Genomic DNA, 19,495 nt, shown 5'->3' with positions numbered 1-19,495 from the left:
AGGCTGAGAGCCAGGGCAGAGGCTGGGCTGTGAAGAGGCAGCTTAAGCAGCAAGTTATTCCCTGATCCCCTGACTGTGTAATCCAGTTGCTTGGAGAATGGAAAATCCCCTTCTCCTCACCCCCCACCTTCTCCCCCACAAAGGCCTCCTAGTAGGCTTGCCAGCCTTGGGGCAGTAATCTGCCCAGACATCACTCTGGGAACAGGTTGCCAGGGGCCCCAATCCCACCCATCCCTCAGTGGAAGATGGGGAAGGCTGGGAGGGGTGCAGGGGTCTGGGGACTTGTGTGTGTGTGTGTGTGTGGGGGGGTGTCTCCTGCTCTCTGGCCTACCCAAAGGATTGGGGACACTGATGGGGGGCCTCTGTGCTGAGGGAAACTTCAGGGCCGGGGACAGGGGCAGGAGGGCTGGGTCTTAGGGCAGAGGTGTCTTGGGCAGGACTTATTATTAAACAGCCCCATTATTTTGTCCAGCATGTTCCTTTCATTTTTATTTGAAGACGGCTCCCTCCCCAGCACCTTCGCTCCCCACCCCTCTACGTGTTCATTCATCCGTCTCTGGAGCTGCTGACAGCTGCCCTGCGGGTGAACTCCAGATCCTCCTGCGGCTGGAGAGACCCGGGGAGGGGGGGGTGTCGGTCAGGCCAGAGCGTGCCCCCTTCCAGCTCCCCAGCCCCCCACATAGTCACTCCCTCAAGACAGTGGCACCTTGGTTCCAGGAACGAGGCCCAGAGGGAAGAAAATGAAGGAGGGAAGGAGCAGGCAGGAGAACCAGGAGGAGGATGAGAAAGGAAGAAATGAAGTGGGGGGGGAGAGGAAGGAAAATAAAGCCAAGAAGCAGCATTGGAGAGGAAGAGGGGACATGGGGAAGGAGAAGGGAGAGGAAGGAGAGGAGGAGGGAGGGCTGGGGCCTAGGGAGATGCTTCAGGGGTGGGGGAGCCAGACTTGGCTGGGGGTTGGGGGAGGCGGGGGGCTGCACCTGCTGCAGGGAAGCCCATGTCTCTCTAGGTGTGCGGGATTAGGCTGGAGGGGGGCTCCTGCCCACCCAGCTCCACGTGCGGGAACGCAGCCCTCCCTCTGGCTGCAGGACAAGCACTGGGAGGCCACAGACCCGGACTGGTGCCCTGGGCTGTAATCAGGGGGTCTCTTGCTTGTGGTGGTCGGGGATTTGAAGACCAGCCAAGTGGAGTCCTTCAGTTCTTTCCCAGGATGGTGACTGCTGCTTCCCGGCCCACATGCCCGTGCCGACCTCAGCTGGCCTCAGGGCCGGCAGCCTCCGTCCTGCCTGCTCGTTTTTGGCTCCAGTGCCCATTGGGAATTGGTCCTAATTGTTGGGTGATGATGTGATGTTGGACAGGGCCTTAAAGACCAAGTAATTTCCCCCTCTTCACTTTACAGATGGGGACCTGAGGCCTAGAGATGGGAAAAAACCCGCTCACAGTCACATTGCGAGTTAACGGGGAGCCCGGCCTTTCTAATATTGCAGGCTAACATGGAAACAACAGTCAAAGACGAGTGGAGGCAGCCTGGTGTCTCTCTGGAAAGGGCCAACATTCGATCCCCTCTGCTGGGAACACTGCCATGGTGTTTTGTATCTTAGGGGAGGGAAGACATTTGTGATTATAATAGTTAACCACAGTCTAAGTGTATGCCAGGAACTCTGACATATAGTGTTCTCAATAACTCCTCACACATACCCTGTCTGGGGGATATTCTATGACCTGCATTTACAGAGACATAAATCAAGGCCCAGGGATGTTAAGTAATTTGCCCAAAGTCACACAGCTAGGAGTTTCAGCTGGGATTTGCTCATGCCATGTTCTCTCTTGGATGATGATAGCCAATGTTCTCTACCCTCACCCTATTCTCTACACCCCCACCCCCATGCTCCAGGGATTAGATCTGAGTCACCCCCCTCTCCATGCTATCCAGGACTGATATTGTCAGGGAGAACCCAGCTGGCTGGAATCCTCTGACCGTGACCCACTGACTTCCACCAAAGACCCCACAAGGACAAGGGTAAGGTCCCCCGAGACTCTGTGTGATTTATCTGGTGATATTGTTATTTTATGGGATGGGCCAAAGAGGTGTCAGGAAGCAAGTTTGCTGTAAATCTCTTCTCTCTGCTCCCTTTCCCTCTGCATGTCCCCTCCTGGGATTTATGGCGGAAAATGTTCAGAGCTAGGGACTTGGGGCTTGGGTTCAGGCTTGGGGTGGGAAGGCAAGGGACAATACATCTTCTTCCTCTGAGACCTGCTAAACGTGCGAGTGTGTGCGTGCCTGCGCAAGCACCAGCCATGCTCCATTGCAAGCCTGCAGCGTACAGACCACAAAATCTTTTCTAAGACCTTCATGGCACTTGAACGGCTCTGCAGACAGAGTGTATTGCCCACACTCGAGGTGTGTGATGGGGACCAACCCACAGGCTGGTGCCCCGTGTGCTTCCCTCGCTGGTGGGTGTGAATTTCCGAATCAAGCCAGGAACCTGGGAGCAGCTGTGTGACCCACAAGCAACGTCCGAAGACGGGAAGAAGCAGGGGGCTCCCCATGGGGCATGCGGCAGCTGGAAAGGAACCTGCTTCTGGGTACTTTCTGTGACTGGGGAGGCAGGTAGGAGGACAGCTTGACGTTTGCCTTTAAGAGACACCAAGGCTCCTGTCCCTGGGCAAAGTAGGCCAGCTGGGGAAGTTGTCTTGGCCTGCACTGTGGGGGCTGTGCTCCAGCCCAGCTCCCTGGAGGGAGAGAGCAAGAAGCTGCAAATCTGACTCCTTATGTGTAAAGAGGCTGGAGCGAGGCCATCTCCTTGCGGTACAGAGCACGAGGATGGCGGTACAGAGCACGAGGTCACACCGGTGCACCGTCTCCCCTTTCATACCTCTTCCCGCATCGTGAGCTTTCGGGGCTGTGAATGCTGGGCTGTTTGCTCCCAGCTGAGCTACAGCCAGAGGTCTAGAGACAGCTCCATCCAAAGCGGGATGAGGACCCAGAAGGGGAGGGAAGAAGAGCTGAGGAGGGGAGGGGAAGAAGGGGAGAAGCTAGGGAAAGCCTTTCCTGACTTGTCCCACCGTTCCCTTCCCCAGAGGCCTCTTCTCTCTGTTGAACCCCCTTCCCATCCCCGAGCTCCTTACACAGGTTCCGGTGATCTCCACTTCTGGTCCCCTCCATTGCAGGGGAATTTCTCCAGAGTCTGCGGCGCCGGGAGGACGCGGCTGGGGCACCCACAACTCGCCACAGTCCCACGTCCAGTGTACAGAACCTTAAGGAGTACTCAGTGAATCCTGCCAAATGAATCCAGGAGAAAAGCAGAGACGTCACCCTTCGCGTTAATACCAGGTCACTCTCCCACCCCACTTTTTCCCCCCCGCTCCTCTCCCGGCTGCCCAGACCAGGGCTGTGCTGTGTCTCTGGTTAAATATATGGAATTATCTATTACAATACTTCAATATTTATTACATTGATTTCACTTTAAATGCTTTGTAAATCATAGCAAAAAATAATGGCCTTCCAACAGAGAGTCATATACCGTAATCAACTGGAAGAAAGTCGCATTGTAATTTAAAATAAAAAAAATCCTTATGTGAGTCTCTCGTTTAAATTAAGAGACAGGACGTGATTCAAATAATAAGACCCCAGTGAGGCTGGTTTTTCTTGGCAAATTAGTAGAGGTTTTAACTGGAACTGAAAAGGTGTTAAGGTGGAACACTGACCTTATTAGACCTTAATTATTTTCTGTTGTTACGTTCCTGGAGCAGAGGGTTTTTCTTTTTTCTCCCCCCAAAGTGGCCATGTTAAGCCTCGTGGCAGGAGCTTTGGCTCTGGAGAGCTATCACTTCTCAAGAGGTATTAGTGGGATAAAGAGCAGACGCGGTGCCCGCGTCCCTCTGCCTCGTCCCGGAGTTTCCGGGGCTCCCACCACTCCGGTTCGGAGGCAGCCTTCTTTCCTGGAAAGCCGAGAATTCACCTCACCTCTTGTACCTCTGGCTTCTTACGTTCGAACTTCCAGGGCCAGCCTCCTCCCCTGGGTCTCTGGCCTCTGAAGCCTGCAGCCACCTGGCCGAGAGAGAGAGGGGGGAACCTGTGCGCCTGCGCGCGTGCCCGTGTGCGCGTGCACCTGTGTGCGTGTGCGTGCGCGCACACGGGCTGCGGGGACGTAGCGGACCGCAATTTCCTTATCTTTCACTGCAACTTTCCTGCTCTGCCTTTCGTGGCCAAATTTGGCGGATTTTTGGTCCCAAAGCTAGCCAGCCCTAGCCCCAGATGCCCACGGCGCCTGGAGACGAACTCAGAGCAAATGCCCTCCTCTCTAAGCGCAGATAATTCGAGTAAATGGCCTAGTGCTGTGCCTGACACAGGGTGGGCATCCAATAGTGCTGCTTTTATTTTTTTTTGCTGGAAGGAAGGGCAGTCAGAAAAGGGTCTTTACCACTTGCTTCCAGAGCATCCCCCTTCCTCCCTGCAACATATCCCGCTGGCCCTGGGGTGGGGTGCAGTGGTAGGAAAGGCATACTGAGCCCTAGAAAGCCGCAGTGCAGATTTCCATTTCCAGACACTCCTCCCGGAAGACAACCCAGCTGAGCTCTTTTTATTAAACTCAATCAGCTCCATTCCTCCCACTGGCCTCCAAATTGACTTCAGATTTGATCAGAGTGAAGGAGAACTTTTTCCGAGGCTTGGTGTCTTGGGGACCATGTCTGGTGGTTCATCACTATGCAGGAGAAGGTTGGGGTGGAGGTGGAGGGTGATGGAGAGTGACGGGGGGACCCATTAGGCCATTACAGGTGAGAGGGATCCCCAAAGGAAAGGGGAATCACGGCATGCCTTGGTGTGTCAGGGCATATACGGCAGACGTGGGACCTGTATTCTTTGGAGGACACCCAGAATCCAAGAACAGCGGGTCTGAAAGGGTTTTAGAGACCATCTCTGCAGACTCTCTGGCTTTATAAAGGAGATCCTGACGTAGTGTGAAATGATCAAACACCCTGCCTGGGAGTCCACGGGGTGCAGAGTTGAGATGGTGAGGGAGGGAACACGAAAGCTTCAGGTGCTGTGGTCTCTGGCCCGGTGTGTGTGTGTGTGTGGGGGGGGAGCAGGGGGATTGGCCGAGCTGGAGTGCTGGAGCCTGCATGTGCAGAGGTCCACCTTGGGCCAGGCTCGTCCCGGCAGAGGTGGGCCAGTCCCTGCTCCTGGCCAGCTGGAGTGACCCATTCTGGACCCCCTTTGTGTTTCTCATCACTCAGAAAGACCATGGATAAAGGACATTGTGCCCAAAGGAGCCAAGGGTCTGGGCTCCAGGCTCAGCAGCGGCATAGGACCCAGGAAGCTCTTCCCCTCTCTGAACCCGTTTCTTCCCTGCCCCAGGGTGATGAGCGGGCTGGCTATAAGCTGTGGCGTGCTTCACACAGGTGGGAGGGACTTTCATGGCCAGCCTGGGTGTAGAGATCCAGATGTAGAGATAATTTAATCAGACTTTGATTTGTAGGCTCAGATTGAGTTTTGCTTCCCTCTCTCCTCCCTTCCTTGTGGCTTCACTCCAAATTCTGCCCCCACCCCACCAAGATGGGACAAGGGAGGAAGCTTAATTTCCTAATAACATGACCGCAAGACAAGTGATAGGTATTCTTCTACCCATGTTACAGAGAAGTAAACCGAGGCACAGATACGTGAGCTAGCCAGCCCTCCCCTCTCGCCAGCTGCTGAAAGGCAGAACTGGGATAGGAACCCAAGCGTGCTGACCCTGGACCATCAACACCCCAAGTGGCAGGGTGCTAATACCCAGCGGAACATGGGCTCCCCGAGGGGCAGGGATTTGAGGATGATTTGTTCACTGCTGTATCCCCAGCCCCTGGAATAGTGCCCAGTACATAGTGACGAATAAATATTTTTAAAGGACAAATGTCAACTTGAAGGGAAAGTTCGGTGTAGCAAAAGCAAGTTAGCAATAAACAACTTGCTGGGGGCTTTATCTTACATCCCAGTTTCACAGAAGGCTCTGTGCAGTGAAGAATTGGGGGTAGCATTTCCTTGTTCTTGGGAGCCCCTTCTGGCTGTTTTATATTCAGTTACCAAAGTGTCAGAGGTTGGGGCCTCAGTGGTTAAGGGAAAACGAAGTAAAGTGCGGAAATGGCAACGTTGGCGATCGAGTAAAATCTCTGTAGACATGCAGATTATATTCAAATGATGTCACAGAAGAAAAGCCTATCTTGCTCCTTGGTAGAGCCCCTGGGAAGAACTCTGTGGAGAAGAGAACTCTGCACGTTTTCCTAATCAATTCATCCTTTAATTTTATGACTAAAGATACTGGCCCTTGGTGCAAAGGCACCAGCCTTTCATTCCGCCAATTTTTCCCCGAGCACCTACTCTAGGCCCTGCACTGGGTTAGGTCCTGGCATGGCCCGTGGCCCTTAGGAGCATGGCCAGTGCCTCAGCAGCCAGGCTCGTCCAGCAGCTTGCTTGGCTCTTCCTTCTCTCCTGCCTGGTGCAGAGTCAGCGTCTCGCTTCAGGTCAGCCTAAGAGTCTCTCTCCCCACTCCCACCCTCACTTCTCACCCTCCACCCCCAGCTCCCTGGCTGTCTGAAAAGGTGCAAAAGGGAATCTGAGAGATTCTGTGCTGTTTGTTTTGGGTTCAATGGAATCTCATTTACACGTGTTAATTGCAACTAATTGGCACTAATTGGATGAACAGGAAACCCTCTGGGAACACTCATACCTTTAATTTGTAGTAAATATCATTAATTAACATATGCTAATTAGAACCAATTAACATTGATTAAGGGTTTCCAGCTACTTGGAAAGTACAACTCTGTGTCCTCCCTTGGTTGCCTGAAGTCAGCGCAAAATACACTATGTGAAGTCTGGGCAGGGAGAGGACTCCCCTTCTGGAGACATCTCCAGGTGGGGGGCAGCCCTCACCCAGGCTGGGTGCTTGGAGGATGGCACCCTGTCCTCTCCCGCCCCAGGGCAGAGGGGTGTGCAGGGGTCAGGGCTGCGAGGTTGGCACTTCTCAGGGAGTGAGAGAGTCTGACTGTCGGGAGTTCTCCCCTGGGCCTGGCTCCCAGCCGGGGTTGAAAGGGCACACTAGAGGTCGGCCCAGCCGGGAGGGTGCAGCTGCTGAGACCAAGCAATGTTTAGCCTCCTCCTTCAAAGATGCTAGAGGGTGAGACACCCATCAGCCCCAGTCCTGTTTGGTGCGCACACACACACACACACACACACACACACACGCACATACTCCTCCTCCATCTGACAAAGTTATGTCGATGTTGACCTCCTCTATCTGACATTGACGTGCGTAGGGGCTACCTCCGTGGTCTGACAGACGCATGGATGGTGGGACCATCTCTGTCAGAGATCTCCTTTGCCCATCTTAGGATGTCTCTCCCTCAAGACTGGGATGCTGTTCAAATTATCCAGAGGTTGGGTGTCAGATTTAAAACAAAAATGCCCAGGAACCAGAAGGCTTCTCAGTCTACTTTCAGGTCTGTTACTAACTAGCTATGGGACTCTTGGATTCATTAAAATATCTATATAAATTATTTTTAGTCCAATTACAAAAAAATTAAATGTTTACTGCAGATCCCCCTCTCCCTCCCCCAACCAAGATCGCCCTTTCTGTGATAGGCTTCCAAGGCCCTGCCTTTCCTTTTCTGCAATATTCACCTTACTGCGTTGTGTCCCATGTCTGTCTTCATCGACAAGTCACGAGTTCCCTGAAAGCAGGGTTGGAGGCTGGCTTGTTCCCTGTAGGTACTTCATGGGCACAAAAAAAGCTGCTGCTGAGTTAAATAATCTATGGGACGAGAAAAATCGGTTGAACGAATGAATGAACACATACAAGGAAGCCATCTTTAATTTCAACCACCACGGAGGAAACAACATTTGTGGTGTGTGTGTGCGTGTGTGTGTGTGTGTGTGTACTTACATTTATATATAAATAAAATATGTTACATATATCAAATGCACACATGTAACATGAATATCTATCCCAAAAAGCTTAATGCTGCTTTCGCTGTTACAGCTTCAAAAGTATAAGTGTTCCACACCTTAAAAAGCAAAGAAATCACTTAAAACTTCAATCACTTACATCTATTGTGCATTTAGTTTTGTGAATTTTGAATAATACTTTTTAAATTTTAAGTGTCTCTTTCAGTCCCTCTGAATGAAGTTAGCAAACAAACAGTGACTCAAAAATTAAAACCGGAAGTTTATTAAAAATTCACGAGACTAAACGTGCTTGTCCGCCAGCACTGAGAGTTGTCCTTCTCTTTCAACCACCAGGTCCATCCCGAAGCCAATTTTCTCATCCGTGCAATGTGGCTACAACTTGTACGAACTCTCCAGGCCTCTCATATGGGAAGTGTGGGTGATTTTGTAACCCCAGGAAAGGAGTACTCTCCAGGCCACCTGAGAAGAAAAGCCCCCCAGATCCTGGCTACTGGCTCTGATGGAGAGAGATGGGGGCCCGAATGGGGCAGAACCTGCCGAATCCCAGGGGCCTCGGTGGTAGATCTCTCCTAACCTGAACAGAGAAACAGGGCTGCCCTGGGGTGGGGGAGAAGTGGTTTGGGATTCAGGACAATGCAAATGCAGGGTTGGAAAGATTGCCCTGTGAGGGTCTTGCCCCCACACAGGGAAAAGTGGATTAAAAGCCTTTGGGGTACATGCATTCATTCACTTAATTCTCCTATAACCCAACGATGCAGGCACAATTATTATTCCCATTTCACAGATGAGGGAACTGAGGCTCAGAGAGGTCAATTACGTGTCCTTGCTCACACAGCCAAGTGGCAGGACTATGATTCGAACTGCAGTTTGGTTGCTCTGTGCTGCCCCTTTCTCCCACATTTTTGGTGCCCGTACAAAGGCTCCAGGAAGCTGTGGCTCCGTGGGTGCTGTCCCCAAGGCAGGGAGCTCCTGCCCTGCTTCGATCTCAGCAGCATTGCTGAGTGGACCCCCCATTCCCAGCTCCCTCCCCATGGAAATCTGAGGTCTGAGGGAGAGCTGCTGGCAAGGTTCACAGCAGCTTAATTACCAAAGTGATTTTAATTTGTTTTTGTTAATTGAAATCTCATTAAGCAAGTAATTTACTCCAACACAGCTCAGGAGTCCACAATTCTACGGGTGAGGAGGCTAAAGGGGTTTTTAGAACTCGCCTTAGTCTGGGGAGTGTGCTTCTTGCTTTGTCCGGTGGCCTGTGTGTGTGTGAGTGGGTGTGCACGTGCGTGGGTGTGCATGTGAGTGGATGTGCACGTGTGCCCCCTGTGGAAGGGCCCCTCCAGCTGGCCAGGGGCACCCTTTCTCCTTCTCGGCCTATACTCCCCTGTCCCACCACCCCAGGGCCCTGGAGCCCACCTGCCTTGCCCTGTACCCTGGGATGATGAGAAAAAAGGGAACCCAGTCCATCCCTCTGTAGAGCGTGTGCGCACCCAGGCACAGGGCCTGTGGTAGGACACACGCACGGAGACACCATTTGGTATGCCACGCACTGTTCTAGGCAGGAACTGGAGACACTGGGGGCACGGATGGCACTTTTTTTTTTTTAAACATTTATTTATTTATTTGACAGAGTGAGACACAGCGAGAGACGGAACACAAGCAGAGGGAGAGGGAGAAGCAGGCTTCCTGCCAAGCAGGGAGCCCGATTTGGGACTCAATCCCAGGACCCTGGGATCATGACCTGACGCGAAGGCAGAGGCTTAACGGTTGAGCCACCCAGGCGCCCCCAGATGGCACTCTTTACAGGAGGTCTTTTCTGAACCCTGGACTTTGTGGGTTCACCTGCTAAACGCCCTGACTCATATCTCACACACAACCCCCCTGCCATGGTCGTACTTCCCCGACTGTAAACTCCAAGAAGGCGGGGGCCCCTCCGCTTCCTCAGGGCTGGGGCCCTGGCTCAGCTGTGGGGCTTCCTCACTGCTGTGAGGGGTGGGCCAATTCTTTATTGAATGGGACACTACCGGGGACTGCCAGCCTTTTTTGCATTCCTGGCTTGCTTATTTAATACCAGGAGCATTTCTCCAAGTCACTGTGACAACCCAAACATGCCCTTCACCCGTTTCCAACCTCCTCAAAGTGGAGTGGGGGTTCGAAAGCAGTGCAAGTGCCCATACATGGCCTGCCACGCGGTAGGTGTTCCGTGGGCGTCTGTTGAGTGGGTGACTGAGCGTGGATGAGTGGTGCCTCTGATCCGGTCCATGCTTGTCCATGACGTGTGTGTGTGTGTGTGTGTGTGTGTGTGTGTGTGTGTGTGTGACTGAGCATTACATGAGCAGCTCCTCTGGCCTGTGCCCCTGGGTTACTGGACCAGCACTGGGTTCTGGCCCTACTGCAGGCTGGGGTCCCAGTTCTCCAGAGCTCGGACTGCACCCAGCGTCTTCCCTCTCCCTCCTCGTGGCCTTGTTCCCTGGCTGCCTCTCCAAGGCCCCCGCCACCCAGCTGCCTCCTCCTTTTGCCCCTGACTATGGCCACTTGGTAGTTTCCCAGGCCTGACATTTCCAACATGCAATGCCATATGTATTGCCACTCTCAGGTAATTATCACGTAAAATTAAGCTAGTCTTGTACATGAAACCAGCAATTAGCCAGGGATTGAAGGTCAGGGAGAGCTCGTTTATAGAGTCGCTAACAAAATGTTAAGTGGAAGCGTGTGTCAGATGGGCCAGGAGGCTGGATTAGCCGGGGTCGCAGCGGTGGGACTGGAGAGCCGGGGAGACTCCCAGCTCTGCAGCCCGAGCACAGCAGGAGGAACTGGGGATTTATGGCTCACACTTCTCTCTTCCAGCTTTCAATCTGGGGCACGGCTTTGAAGGAAGGTTGCTAAGCCTGCTAAATCCTAGTGCACACCAACACCCCATTCATCTGGAAACCTGGTAGGTCCCGCCTGAAAGCCTGGATATCATTCCACCTCCTGCCTGGCTGCCCACCACCCCAGCATCTTACACTCAAGCCCTTCTGATCTGCTTCGGGTATCTGAAGACAGGATGATCTTTCAAGACTCAGAAACTTTGCACGTGCCATTTCTTTGCTTGGAACACCTTTCCCTCGCTCCCAACTCCCTTATCATCAGCCTAGAAATTATCTTTTTTTTTTTTTTTTTTTAGAGAGAGCGAGAGCATATGTGCACACGTGGGGGGGGGGAGGAGGGACAGAGAGAGAGAGAATCTTAAGCAGCCTCCAAGCTCAGTGTGGAGCCCCAACATGGGGCTCGATCTCATGATCCTGAGATCATGACCTGAGCCAAAATCAGGAGCCGGACGCTTAATCGACTGAGCCACCCAGGTGCCCCCAGCCTGGAAGTTTTCTATTTCCCTTCCTGCAGTTTCAGTCCTCGCTTCTCCAGGAGCCTTCCCAGACCACCCTCAACCCCCTGACTTTATTTCAGAAGGGACTATCTTTCCTTTTGTACCGTGAGCATGTTTCCACTATGGTGCTTATACTCTATGGCAATTTATTGGTGATTTGTCCGTCTCCACTACTGGACTGTGAATTACTCATCTCTTCCTGGCAACCTGGAGCTGCTCAATAAATGTGTGTGGAATGAATATAGAAATTATTCTCTTTTGCTCTTTGTTCTTTTACATATCCTTCAAGGTCCTGCTCCAATATCACCTCCTCTGGGCAGCTTTCCTGAATTCCCTTCCCTCGTAGAATTAATCGTTCCTTCTGTATTCCCATAGCACTTTGTATGCATTTTTTAAAAAAGATTTTATTTGCCAGAGAGACAGTGCACAAGCAGGGGGAGCAGCATGCAGAGTGGGAGGGAGAAGCAGGCTTCCTGCCAAGCAGGGAGCCCGATGCGGAACTCGATCCTAGGACCCTGGGATCATGACCTGAGCTGAAGGCAGCCGCTTCACCGACTGAGCTACCCAGGCGTCCCTGTATGCATTTTTATTACTGCACTTACAAATTGTCTCATATTTCATTATAGGGCTACTTAGGGCTACCACGTTGCACAACTCCAGAGGGCGCCATTCACACTGAGCCAGGTAATGCAGAGATGATAACTGTACTTGCCCACTAGGCAGTGACCTTTAGCGGGGCAAAGATCCTATGCCTTTGTTAACAGCTTGCATATGTGCTCTGATTGGCCACATTAGTGTCAGTTCAGAGGCAGTAGGCAATAGACATGCAATAAACATATGTTTAGTTATTGAGCAGGAACAGATGGTTCAGGAGAGAGAGCTGTGATCTGGAAACTGGGGAACAAGGTTCCAGTTCAGGCTCTGCCACTAGATTGCTGTGTAGCCATAAGTGAATCGCTCAACCTCTCTGGTCCTTATCCTTTAAAATCAGGTTGTTTGTGTCAAAGTGCCTGAGACAAAGCAGGTGCTCACTGCACATTAGTTTCCCAGCTCCCTTTTTTCATCTGTAAAATGGGAATTTTAAGATTCCTTGCGGTGTGGAGAATTATGGGCTCTTAGGGTTAGAATAAGTTTTGACAGACATCTGTTTTAACCCCTGGCATCTCCAGTAGGTGGTCATCCAGTTCTGATTTGTACATCTCTAATGCCGAAGCTCCCTTCCTCACAACGTAGGCCATTCTCTTTTCAGACAGCTGTGCCTTAAAGGAGCACCCCATTATCTGACACTTGGCTGCCCTGGCTTCCATTACAGGACCTGGTTCTGCATCATGAGGCCAGGCCCAGTGCCCAAGATGATATGCAGAGACGATGATCTGCTTCAGCCCCAAAGACACAGTCCCATCACCATCCCTCATGTGCCTTAATTTCAAGCCTATTCACCCTCTATGTTACCCTCCTCTGAACTTATTCCCCTTTGTCCAAAGACCTTTTGAGATGGGGCATCAGAACAGGCTAGGACTCTCACCTTCCTCTGCCTAGAACCTCTACTTCTATTAAGAATCCAGGTTGGAATCCAAAATCAAGTTATGGGGACCCACATCTCAACCCTAGCAAACATTTCACCACGGGAGACAAAGCTGGGAATAAGTAAAATTCTTCTTAAATTCTTTTTTACATTAAAAAAAAAAGTCTGCCATGGGGCACCTGGGTGGCTCAGTCGGTTGTGTTCAACTCTTAATTTCAGCTCAGGTTATAATCTTGGGGTCATGAGATCAAGCCCCAAGTCGGGCTCTGTGCTGAGCATGGATCCTGCTTGGGATTCTGTCTCTCCCTCTGCTCCTCCCCCTGCTTGCACTCTCTCTCTCTCTCTTTCTCTCTCCCCCGATCTCTCTCTCAGAAAAAAAAAAAAAAAAAAAGGAAAAAAAAAAAGACTGCCCAAAAAAACCCTACCATAAACAAAGTCTAAACACAAATGATCAAATGATAAGCTAGGGAAAAATTATTTGTAACTCATATCATGGGCTAATTTCCTTAATAGATAAAGAGAATCCACAAATCAATATGAGAAAGATCTATAACCTAAAAGAAATAGGAGCAAAGGATAGCAGGAAATTGACAGAAAAGGACCTGAAAATTGTTCCTAAATATATGAAAAGATGTTTAACTTCATTCACCATAAGAGAAATGCAAATTTTTAACCTGTCACCTTATGGCAAAGATCAAAGAGTGTGATAACGTTTTGTCAGTAAAGCGTGAGAAAACACACTCTCCTGCAATGCAGGGGTACACTGCGACAACCTCTCTGGGGGAAATGTGGCTTTATCTACTAAAACTTAAACATGCAGAGACATTTTGATTTGGGATTCCACCTCTGGGAATGTATCCCGCAGATACAGCAGAAAGTGTGCTTGACGAGGGCAGAAACTTTTGACTGTTCACTGCTCTCGCTCTGCCACCTGGATTGCTGCCCAGGACATGGTAGGTACTCAAAAAATGTCTATTGAATGAATGAATAAAAATGGAAAATGACATGTATTCAAGGTTATTTATTGCAACATTTTTGGTAAGAGCCAAAATCCAGAAATAATGTAGGTGTCCAACAACTGTCATGGAATAGTACCCTGGTGTTAAGAAGATCGGGGCCGCTCTCCATGTACCGATGTGGAAAGACCTCCAAGAGATTAATCTCATTAAGTGAGAAAAGCAGGGTGCAGAAAAATGTGTGTAATAAGAGCACATCTAGATATCTGCTTGTCTATATATAGAACACCTCTGGAAGGAAGCTTCCAAAGTGGCCACCGTGCTTGCTTCTCAGTAGAGTAACTGGGGTCATGGAGGATGGTGTTGGGAGTAGCTTTACTTTTCAGTGTATCCTCTTAGATCCCTTTGACCTGTAGGTCACGTGAATGTACTACCTATTCAAATAAACAAACACAATTCACAATTTAAAAGGAGCTGGTGGGGGGGGCGCCTGGGTGGCTCAGTGGGTTAAGCGTCTGCCTTCAGCTCAAGCCATGACCCCAGGGTCCTGGGATCAAGCCCTGCGTTGGGCTCCCTGCTCAGTGGGGAGCCTGTTTCTCCCTCTCCTCCCCTCTCTTGCTATCTCTCCCTCTCAAATAAATAAAATCTTTTAAAAAATAAATAAATAAAAGGAGTAGGGCTCAGGAATTAACCGTGTGCTTTTGGGCCGGTCCCCTTGCGTACACACATACCAGCACATCTCTGGGGATATCCACGTATGCGTCTGCGCCTGAGGCTTCCCCCCCGCCTCCCCCCCACCCCCGGCTCAATAATCTCTCACGGCTCCCTATTGTCTATAACGTCCAAACTCCCCATCCCGAGTCTCAGGATCTCCTGTCATCTGACCCCAGTCCACCTCCCACCACTCCCTTCTCACGGTCTCGGCCACAGCAAAATGGAGCTACTTACTCTCCCACCTGCCGACATCCCACCTGTGCCTGGACTGTGCCTCGTGGGACATGGAGAAGCCCTCTCCTCCACTGCTGCAAGTCATCCCCACTCTTTAAGACTCATCACACTTCCTCCAGGAGGGCGTCCTTGATGCCTCAAGCCGGAAATGGTCTCTCACTTTTTATCTGCAGCGCTCTTACAGCACGTAGGTTTCTTTGAACCTTATAGTAAAGCTGTTTCCCTACCTGAAAACTGTTCTCCTAAGCTACTGGAAGGAAGGCAGAGTTCAAGTTTGATTCCTGTTTGTACTGTCCTCAGAGCCCCGGAAATGTCAGGCACATAACAGGTATTCAAGAAATGCCGAAGGCATGCACAGGCCTATCTAGGTGGCGGGTAAGTCTGTCTAGTCTTTGTATCACCTGAGCCATCATTATCATCCTCATCATCACCGGGGAAAGACTTTAGCAGACCTACTTGCGCACAGCCTGCGTGGGGCCTTCTGGAGAGTGGCTCCGCACGCGCCCACGGCAGCTCATCCACGCCCACCAGCCTGGCCGCAGAGAGGGGCCCAGACGTGACCAGACGGTGAGGCAGCCACATTCCAGACGGATGAGGCACGCCTGGGAAGTCACTTGTCTGGCTCACCAACCCACCTGCAGGCACTCAAGCTTTACAGACCCTCAGGCCGACCTGGGGTTCGAGTCCTCACTCTGGCTGTGTGACCACACAAATGGCAAGTCAATGAGAGTCAGGGTCCTCACCTATGATAGGGGAACGGCAACACCTGCCTCACGCGTCGCTCTGAGGGTGGGAGAGAGCGTCCGGTAGGGGCCTTGCTGTGGGCCTGGCATCTGGCAGGTTCTCCAGGGCTGATTACCCAGAACCTGGGCCTGCCAAGCCCCAGACATTCAGGAAGTCACATCAGCCCGAGCTAAACCTAGAAAGGTAAATGTATTGCCAAAAACCCCATATGCCAAGCAGCCTTATATTGCAAAGCCAAACAGATTGTTTTTGGCTCAACCATTGTTTGGGATTGTTTTGCCACCGTTAACACTCTGTTGGTGAGAACGCTCAAGGCCTACCCGGGGTGTGGTGTATATGGTGGATACACATGTGAACGGACTGTGAGCGTGTACACAGACACATGGATGCGTGTGCACATCGTGGAGAGGTGTGCACATCCGCTCGCATGCCTGTGGACCCCCCAGCGGTCCCGCATGTGAGCGTCCCTGTGACTGTCCACGAATTCACACGTGTACGTGTTTGCATATGGCCATTCATACAGTAGTGCTGGGTGGTGACCTGGGTAGACTAGAACGTACTGCCAGAGGGAATAAAGGCTGGGTAGAGAGATGCCGAGAAAAGATAGGGCAAAAAAGGAAAAAGACATGTAAGGACGAAAAATGTGGGGGAGGGGTAAAGGCAGGAGAGTGAGGGGGCAAAGCATGAACTTGAACCTCTCCTGGGTTGAACCCTCCCTCTGCCGATTCCCAGCTCATGAGCTTGGGCGGTCCTTCCACCTGTCCCTGCCTCAGTTGCTCCTCTGTAACGTGGGGCTGAGAACAGCACCGCTCATCAGGACTATCGTGAGGACTGAGTGAATACAGGTCCAGTGCTCCGTGGAGCCTGGCACAAAGTAAAGGCTGGCTGAGCAAATGGTGGTGAGGGGCGTAGCACCCACCAGGCCTCTTTCCTCACCTTCCAGCTTCTGTCCCTCCTCCTCCTTCTCCGCCACATTGTGCTCCCTCCGCACGCCCAGCATCCTGGTCTTTGCCAGAGCCAGGCTGGGAGCAGGCCGTGCATGCCATAGGCAGGGAAAGAGAGCCAAAGGGAGCAGGAGGAGGTAGAGACACTGGCTCCGAAATGTGGCTTCTTTCTTTCCCGTTTCCCTAGCCATGCTCCCAGAGGCGGGAGGCTTGGAGGTGGGGGACAGAGGGAGGGCTCCAAAGAACAGACAATCCCAGCTATTCCCTGGTGGGCTGGGGGTCAGGCCCCCTCCTTGCTCCATCTGCCTCTGCCACAGCCCGTGCCATCCGGCTTGCCAGCCCAGCCCGGCCCAGCCCAGCCCAGCCCAGCAGGCTGGGATCCCAGGCTGTGCCAGCTCTGGCCCAGCTAGGGGTGGGAGTGGGCTGCAATCGGGGTCTGCGAAGGGTTCTGCCACTTGGTTTTATTTTTCCGTATCTCCTCTTTGCTTTCAGAGCCCTGTCTTTCCCGGCCCTGGGGCTCTGACTCTGGTCTGTGCCAGCCTCTGGCTGTCTCGTCCGTCCCTGCATCTCTGCCACCACCTGCCCGGGGGCTCCTGCCAGCTCTGGGCTCAGGAAGCATCAGGCCCTGTCAGCCTCAGCTCCTGCACACACCCCTCCCCACCCCCTGGCTGAAGGCTGGCGGCCCCAGCATCTGGAGGGGCTGGCTCTCTGCTCCGGCTGCCCTGGGCTCAGGGTCCCCAACCCTGCTCCCCACCCCTCCTTCCCCTCTTCTTCTCTCCCCAGCGACTAGAGTCTTCTTTCCACCCCTCTGCCTCCTCCCTGCCCAGGACAGCTTGCTTCCCTCCAGGCCTTGGCTGGAGGCTCACAATGAAACTGCCTCCCCCCACAGACTGGGAGGTGGAGAATCACCATGGCAACCAAGAAAGCCTCCCCTCCCTCCCCTCCCCTTCCTTCCCTGGCTTCACTGAAGGGGCTAGAGGTCTGGTGGGGAGCCCAAGCTCTCATCGATACAGGATAGAGAATGACAGGCAGACAGGAGTGGCTATTTTTAACTTTTATGAGAGAGCTGGCCGATTGTGGGACCACAGCTCTTGAGGACAGGGGCCAAGTGTGTGACCAGAGTGGCCTCAGCCACCAGTTGAGTCCCCCAGCGCGTCTGTGATTCATCTGGGCAGCTGGGTAAATACAGAGCCTCCTGCACCACGTGAGATCTGCTCAAGCCCAGTCTCTAGAGCTGGGTCCTAGGAACCTGTGTTTTAGACATTCTCCCCAGGCAATTCCTATGCATGCTGCAGCTGAAGACCCACCAGTATCCAGAAGGTTTATTTTAGTATTACTATTTTTAAAGATTTTATTTTTAAGGAATCTCTGCACTCAACGTGGGGCTCAAACTGACAACGGCGAGATCAAGCGTGGCGCGCCCCACTGGCTGACCGGCCAGATGTGTGAATCCTAGCCTGCCCTCGCAAAGTCAGGTGGCAAGTCTCGCCATCTCTCCAAAGCTCAGTTTTCACTTCTGTAGAATGGGATTACAGGATCAGCTCCACGGGGTGTTTGAGAATGGGCCCTCCCGGAGAAAGCACCCTCCACAGAGCTCGACCGTGGCTGTCTCCTGCACAAGGCTCTGACACTTCCAGAGGGAGGGGTAGGAGCTGGAGGGGGGGTGACCCCCTCCCACCAGGGCCTGCCCCGGCCTGGGCCTTCTCTGCCATTATGTGTTATAAGACACTGCAAATTCTCCACACCAGAGCAACACGAAATCATTAAGGAAAAACAATAAATAAAGGCCCAGAAGTTATTACAGTGCTGACAAGCATACAACGCCGTCCTGCAAAGCAAATATGAATTATTTCAGAACATTTTAAGATGAAAAATCCTCTCTTCTTCCTGCCTGGTCCTGTAATCCATTAACTCCTCTTTTCACCCCCTTTTCCGGAGGGGGGCGGGGAGAAAGCCAGCCTGCGGCTCCCTTGGCCTTGAACACCTTCTGGTTCGCTCCAAGCATCTCCCTGTTCCTTGTCTCCACTTGGAATCAGTGTACAAACAGGTCCGTGAACTTCTCCTACCTCTCTGTCGTTCCCAGTTGACAGAGAAGCCCCCAACAGCTCATGGAAGAGGGGCTAGGTTCTTCCCCATTTAGAGACGGAGAAATAGGGTCAGAGGGTTCAGTGATGGGCCCCCGGGCTGGTAAATTGCAGAGTTGGGACTCAAACCTGAGTCTTCTGATTCTAGGTGTAAATGAGACAATGTACATAGAATACTCGCATGGCTTACTCGTAACTATTATTACTCTTGTCATCGTTATTATTACTTCTAAGTACTCTTTCTAATAGGCCCCAGCTCTCCAGTCCTGCAGCCGTACTGCTGTGGCCATCTGTCAGTTTCGACTGCTCAGCATCCCTTCCCTGTTCTACTGGTAACAGCACCCCTCGCCTTTGGAGTTCGGGCCCCTCCTTTCCACGTCACTGGATGCTCCCCGATATGGACGTGAGGTCCAGACTTACTCAACCATACTGCCCCCACCTTCTGACCCCAGGGATCGGACCTGAGCAGAAACTGTCAGAACATTGAGCTGGGGTTTTCCATGCAGACGCAGAGAAAGGCCAGGATCCCCCCTCCCTCCCTTACCAGCTCTGCAGGCCCATGCCAGCCCCTTCCTACCCCCATCCCCTGCCCCGACATGGAGGAAGACTGTCAGGAGGAGGTGAGCATGTGGTCAGCACCTAGAGATAAGCGGAGGGGAAAGGCTGGGTGAGACTGCTTGAGTGCCTGAGTCTAGCTGCACCCCGAGGCAGCCACACCGGCCCCTCCCAGTGACACAGGCCATTCACCCGCCCTTGGGATTAAGTGAGATGCACGTGGGTTTCAGTCGATTGCTCCGATGGGTCCGGGCGCTGTGTGCGTGCACTCAGTACCTGTCCTTCAGCAGTGGCCCTGAGTGGCCTCATCACCTCCTGACCCCTCCAGGGGTATAAGAGACTGAGTGTGCCCTGGACCAGGAGATCACGCCTGGGGGTATAACCCCAGCAGAACCATTGATTTATCCCCTGGGTGGTTTGCAGTAAGCCCCGCTTCTCTGGA

The 19,495-nt window shown here is 52.3% G+C and overlaps 1 long non-coding RNA gene across 1 annotated transcript; it reads right to left on the bottom strand.

Annotated features, from left to right (window-relative positions):
* Positions 1–468: 468 nt before the first annotated feature.
* Positions 469–4,021, bottom strand: LOC103667313. Its single transcript, XR_569732.1, has 3 exons — positions 3,965–4,021; positions 3,127–3,276; positions 469–606 (listed from the first exon to the last, which is right to left on the bottom strand). It is a non-coding gene; the product is annotated as an uncharacterized LOC103667313 (long non-coding RNA).
* Between the last annotated feature and the right edge of the window lie 15,474 nt (positions 4,022–19,495).

The sequence above is a fragment of the Ursus maritimus genome, unplaced genomic scaffold (assembly GCF_017311325.1).
Source record: "Ursus maritimus isolate PB19 unplaced genomic scaffold, ASM1731132v1 scaffold_24, whole genome shotgun sequence".
Lineage (NCBI taxonomy): Eukaryota > Metazoa > Chordata > Mammalia > Carnivora > Ursidae > Ursus > Ursus maritimus.
Note: the sequence above shows the minus strand (reverse complement) of the source record. Positions and strands in the feature narration are given on the sequence as shown.